The sequence below is a fragment of the Aegilops tauschii genome, chromosome 5, assembly GCF_002575655.3.
Source record: "Aegilops tauschii subsp. strangulata cultivar AL8/78 chromosome 5, Aet v6.0, whole genome shotgun sequence".
Taxonomy (NCBI): domain Eukaryota; kingdom Viridiplantae; phylum Streptophyta; class Magnoliopsida; order Poales; family Poaceae; genus Aegilops; species Aegilops tauschii.
Genome location: NC_053039.3, coordinates 119,038,199 through 119,044,442, shown reverse-complemented (window position 1 = coordinate 119,044,442; position 6,244 = coordinate 119,038,199). Strand labels below are relative to the sequence as shown.

Below are 6,244 nucleotides of genomic sequence, written 5' to 3'. Positions count from 1 at the left end.
CATATTCATTTTACACTTACTAAAAGTCTAATCCTACATCTTTGGAACTTGGAGTTGGAACAGTGCATCAACATTGTCAGTTGGAATGGCTTGGACTGCTTCGGCATCCACAGTAGAGCGAACAAGAAAGCAATCTGATGTTCCTAGCTTCTATACATAGAATTTTTTGTGAATTAAAAAATAGTAAAACGTATCCCTGTATTGGTGTATTGGCGCTTTTCCAAAATGCCGAATTTATGTATTTGTATCGGTGCAGTTTAGCCCAGCACCCTGCTTTGCTTTATATACAACTTGTACTGTCGACATTGCATCAAAAAATAAAAATTATAATTTGGGAGCCTCGATGGTGAAGAGCAATCCTGGTTATCTTGGCATCTCTGAGCCAATCTCGTTAAGCGGGCCGACCGAGAAGGATGTCATTCAGACAGCTGAGGTCGAAAAGGTGTGAGCCTGTGTGGCATGGGTGTCAGATGGACCAATAATTTGCAAATTTTCTGCTGCTCTCTTATATAATATGTTTTGCTCATATATTGTTATATTGGTGTTAACTAGTTTCTTGCTGACGCGGGCTTGTACGAGAGTCAGGAGGAGGCTGTCTCTCGAGAAGAGGTCTTAGGCAAACTTGACCGGGTTTGAGCATACTCTGCCGATGTGCTTATATTTTGGGTAGGCCGGTTTCAAGATGACTTGTTGTTTGTCCTGGCAGACTGTGAAAACATGGATTAAGAAGGCCACTCGAGTGAGCGGCTATGGCGACCAGTTTGTGCAACAAGCAAATGCTAAGATCTTCACATTTGGTTCATACCGCCTTGGGGTACTCTGTTACGCCATTTCTGGTGTAGTTCTTATGTCTAAAGAAATACTTGTTAGTTGTTACAGTGTTTTTATGCTTTTTGCCTATTTTGTACTCCCTTGTTCGAAATTACTTGTCGCTCAAACGAATGCATCTAGAACTAAAATATGTCTAGATACATCCATTTCAGCGACAACTAATTCCGGATGGAGTAGTATGTTTTTTCTATTAATGATGCAAGTGAATTAGTCACTATGCATATATCCATGTAGAGTATGGTGGTTTTAGTTATGTTTAATGATAAAGATATATACTTTTGCCGCTTTTCTAGGTTTTCTATCTTTGTCACCTTTTTTTGACATCATTCTTTGTCACCTAAATTAACTGTTGTGGTCCTACATATTCTGTTACTTATTGCCCAGGTGCACGGTCTTGGCGCAGATATTGATACGCTATATGTGGGTCCAAGACATGCAACTCGGAATGTAAGAGAATCTATCGTATATGTCAATTGTACCCAAATGCATCGCCCAGCATGTTGATATCTCGGTTTTTCAGAGTCTACGGCTAGTGGAAGTGGTCCAACCCTGTTACACTTTGCCATATTGAGGAGGGTCCTCTTGGCCTCCCTGTGTGGGATCCAAGAAGAAACTTTAGAGACAGGGGCCATCAGATGCCTATAATTACACCTGCCTATCCTTGTATGAATTCTAGTTATAACGTATCTACTAGTACTAGGTATCTGATGGTCCAAGAATTCGCACGAGGATACGAGATCTGCCAGGTATTTATTATTTCAAAATAGTTTGTTTATAATTATTCAATGGCAAGATGCTACTGATGTCTACTGTCTAGTAGTGATATATTGATCTTAAAAGTGTGAACTGTATCCTCAGAAAACATTGGTCTGAATGTAGAATTTGTAACTAGTTGGGTTGTCATGCTAACCGAAGCACCCTATTTCTGTAATTCAATCTATAATTGTCTAAATAGTAATTATGAATGTAGGATATGTATTTGTTATACTGAGATTTATAGTTATGCAAATTCATTTCATTGTAGAGTTATCGAACTTTAATTAATTAATGTATGCAATGCATGTGTTTTTGCTGTCAACTTATACTTTATTTGAACAGATTCTTGAGATTATGTGGCTAGTCTGTAGCAGTTTTTTTGCATTTATTTTTAGCACTTCTATTTTAAGTTCACAGGTATGGAACCTAGTTATGTCTTGCATCAAACTTGATTTCCCCTCAATGACTAACTGTAGGCAATAGATGAAAATAGAGCAACCTGGGATGATTTATTCGAGCCATATCCATTTTTTGAATTATATAGAAATTATTTAGAGGTTGGTATCACAGCGAGAAATGAAGATGACCTCACGAATTGGAAAGGTTGGGTAGAGTCTCACCTTCGAACGCTTGTATTGAAGGTGAGTAACTGAAAAAAGCTTTCATTCTTCTTAAGTAACATGTGTGTTGCGCTCTCTTTTAATATGTGATTTTGGCTGCTAATGTAGTTTGAGCGATATACACATGAGATGCTCCTTGCACATCCTCATCCCCGAGATTTCTCAGATGGATCCAGGCCGTTGCATAGCTTTTACTTCATGGGTCTTTGGAGAAAAGAAACCGCCCAACCTCAAGAACCCTAGCAATTTGACATCAGAGGAATTGTAAATGAGTTTAAGGTCGCAGTTCTTGCTTATGTACATAGGAGAGAAGGAATCGATATTGATGTGTCCCATGTAAAAAGAAAAGATATCCCTTTGTTCGTTTTTTCTGGTGGAGTACGCCCTCGTCGTTCTTCCAGAACAGCAGCTAGGAACAGTCGCACTGTTTCTAGGAATGATGTTACAGCTGATGTTCAAGTTGGAAATCCATTGGGTGTTTCTAGGAATGATGTTACAGTTGATGGTCAAGTTGGAAATCCATTGACCGCTGAAAGTTGGAGTGATCCTCAATCTGTTGTAGATCGTTCTCGTGGCTATCAAAGTACTTCTTTGTTGGCCCCTAGTGTATCAAGTAAAGAAACCCAAAATATTTTGAATGGACATTCAAATCTTCACACAGAATTTGTTGAGCATAAACATCCAGGGCACTTTCTTGGAGGTACATCTTCTCCTGGGAACATTGTCGTGTCTGATGTAGTTACACAACCAATCAATATGCCATCTACTTCAAGCAATGCTGGTCCAACAAATGGGTTGGCCATTTGTTTCAATAGTTCACATAAGGAATCTGAGGGGATTCCTTCAAATAACCCCGTGAATTTCTATCCAGCTGTGGCTGATGAGCTGGTATCGTATCAAGCTAAGCCTGACAATAAACATGTGGTTCCTCTTCATGGATCATCTTTGGAGGGATGTTCTAGAAGGAGCCCGGGCCAAACACGCAATTTGAGTTCCCATGGTAATAATCATCTGAAGCGCAAGGCTGAGGAAGAGCTGGAGGTATATTTTTTTTCTTCTAAAATTTGCATTCATATTTTAGTACTCTGTTTGGCCTTGAGTACTGGTACTCTTTTTTGGTCCTTCCTTGCGAGTTGTACCCTTGCGCTGGATACTAATCATTTTTCCTCTTAAATATGGATTGCAGATAAACTTATATTCCTTTTTCATGCATAAATACATATTCTAGTATTCGTAAAGAATCCCTTGCTGGTTTACAACCACGGCACATTTTTGCTGTTGCAGTTATCTACTCCCTCCGTTCCTAAATATAAGTCCTTTTGGAGATTTCAATGTGGACTACATACAGAGCAAAATGAGTGAATCTATACTCTAAAATATGTCTATATACATCCGTATGTAGATCGTATTGAAATCTCTAAAAAGACTTATATTTAGAAATAGAGGGAGTAGTTTTTTTTTATGTTGTAATGGATGGCTTTACACTATCCTTACACATTCTGCCAAATTGTTCACAAGGGCCAGATGCATATTCAAGTGTTTTGACAAGTTGATATGAATTGGGATTCAATTAGTATGATAAAGAACACTAAGAGATGTAATAGAGGAAACTCCCAATGTTTTGTCTATTTTAGCACAATCTGCTACTGTATCCTAGGATGTTCCATGTGCTATTTATCCGTTTATTCCTTAACAGAACTCATCATGCTACTGATAATAGCAGATTGGTTTGTATCACCTCATTATATTAAAACAAATGCTAACAAGCACTATATGATGGACTGGGTTACACTGCACTTAATTGTAATAATTTGCTCAGCATCATTAATACGGTAGAACTATGTGATGCCGCCTCTTGTCCTTTGCGGCCTTGTCTGTATTCATTAGCTCTTATCTCTAAATGCATGTTGTTATTTAGCTTCTTCCACTATTTCCATCTTATGATTTTTAAATGTATTGCTAACATATTCATTGAAAAGTAATAATGGTCAAAGTAGTATGTTGGAAACTTTACTCATGTCCATAACTTGTTTTATGTTGGAGACTTTGCCATGTACAAAGAGTATCTCCGTCCCAAATTACTTGTCGCAGAAATGGATAGAAATTGATGTATCAGAACTAAAAATACGTCTAGATACATCCATTTCGGCGACAAGTAATTCCGGATGGAGGGAGCATTTGTGAACTGCGGGAACATTATTTTGCATGGTCGTGTCTCCACTTGTCTGATGGATATTCACCGTATGCTGGTCTTTTCAATCTGTTTAAGGCTTAGATTGTCAACTGTGCCGCAACCAAAACAAGCTTGAATGAAGCCCCTGAATACAATACCGGGCCAACGTGTTGAGATACCGAGGATAGCGCAATTCCAACACGAGAGCTTTCAATTTCTTATTTTATTATGTGCAAACAAATGTAAACATCCATTGTAGGCGGACTTGTTTGCTGCAGAAAGAGTAGAGAGAAAATGTTGCACTTGCCGTTTGTGTTCTTGGGATCTTCTCAGCTTTCTTGACTGGTGCGCTAACAGCGAAAACATATGTTTTACAAATATCATATTGTTGGTTTAATAAATATCGGCCTTGTGTATAAAGTGAACTGATGAACTTGAGAGGGTCACTCACAAAAGCGTTTTGAAGTGCATTGAAGTATTACTAGATGTATTGGTGCGCTCCACAAACCAGGCAACCTGAATTTTACTCCACTAAGAACACAGGAAAAATAGTTTGTTTACATACACGAATACTGTAAAAAAAAACACTGCAGTGCAAATAAGGTGATCCATCATTCTTTTCTTCGGTGGCTGCTATGGTGGTGCCGGAGGTAGGTGACAGGCATTGGTGTCAAGCTCAGAGATGTTCTGCTATCTTTTCAGTTTTGTCATGTCGGTTCTTGCGTGACTTATACTTTATTCTTTATAATATGAATGAGACATGTATTACCATGCAAAAAGATATACTTAACCCACATTGCATTTTTGTCTCAACTTGAGAGAATTCACACTGCATTTTCTCACATGCTAACAAGACAAGAGTGATGTTAGGGTGGTATATTGTGGCGCCTAATCCATGCAGATCCAGAATGTGAATTAGACATCTCTACAAGTACATAGGGTTGCAAGACTATGCCTCAACTAAGAAAAATGAATGAAAGAAAGATGGAAAAGTTAAAATGGATACTGGGCATGAGTAACATGGCGCTCAAAGTTTGTGATGGAAAGACTGGTTTAGCGATGCTATGGAAGAAGGAAATAAATTCAAAGCTTGTGATGAAAAGAGTGGTTTAGCGATGCTATGGAAGAAGGAAATAAATCCTTGCCATGTTCAGTTTTCTGCTAGAATTTGTCATGCTCGCTGCCATACCGTGACAACATAATTTGCTTAATAAAATGTTTGATTTATCATGCTTAAAAATCCGACGTTAGATTTTTAACATTCTCAGATACTTTGTACTTCCACATCTAAGGCATTCAAACAAACAAACAAACACATTATGCCTCTCTAGCTAACTGCCACGTTCAATGGCCATCAGCACTACTACGTGGAAGATTCTACCGCAGAGCCCTTCGTTTACCTACATGTGTATAACTTTATCCTTCTTAGATAAAACAAATAAATTAATAATAAGTACATTCTATTTCCCATTCGAAGCAAAAAAAGGTGACGATCGAATCGTGGATCGAATGTATGCATGAAAAACGCCCGTTCGAACTCCAGGACGAGTACGTGTGTAGCCGTGTAGCGGTGTAGGCATAGGCAAAACGTATGGACCTGCTCCTTCCACACGACCGCAGAATGTTTCGTACCTAGTCTTGTGAAAGAGATGTACGCGGCAAAGCAATTTGACACTTCAGAATGTTTCGTCGTCATGCATGCGGCTGCGGCAGCTTAATTATAATTGTATAAACTTGGTCTTCGCTTGGAGCTAATTCTGCTTTCATCCCAGCGCACGTATTGTACGTGCGTATGTAGTCTGTACGGCTTAACAATTGAGAGATGCGGGAAATGAGCCGCCTAAGAGCATCTAGAACCGCAGCT

The 6,244-nt window shown here is 38.8% G+C and overlaps 1 pseudogene; it reads left to right on the top strand.

Annotated features, from left to right (window-relative positions):
* The first annotated feature begins 343 nt into the window (after positions 1 to 343).
* On the top strand, positions 344 to 5,753 carry LOC109755702 (nuclear poly(A) polymerase 1-like; annotated as a pseudogene).
* The last annotated feature ends 491 nt before the right edge of the window (positions 5,754 to 6,244 follow it).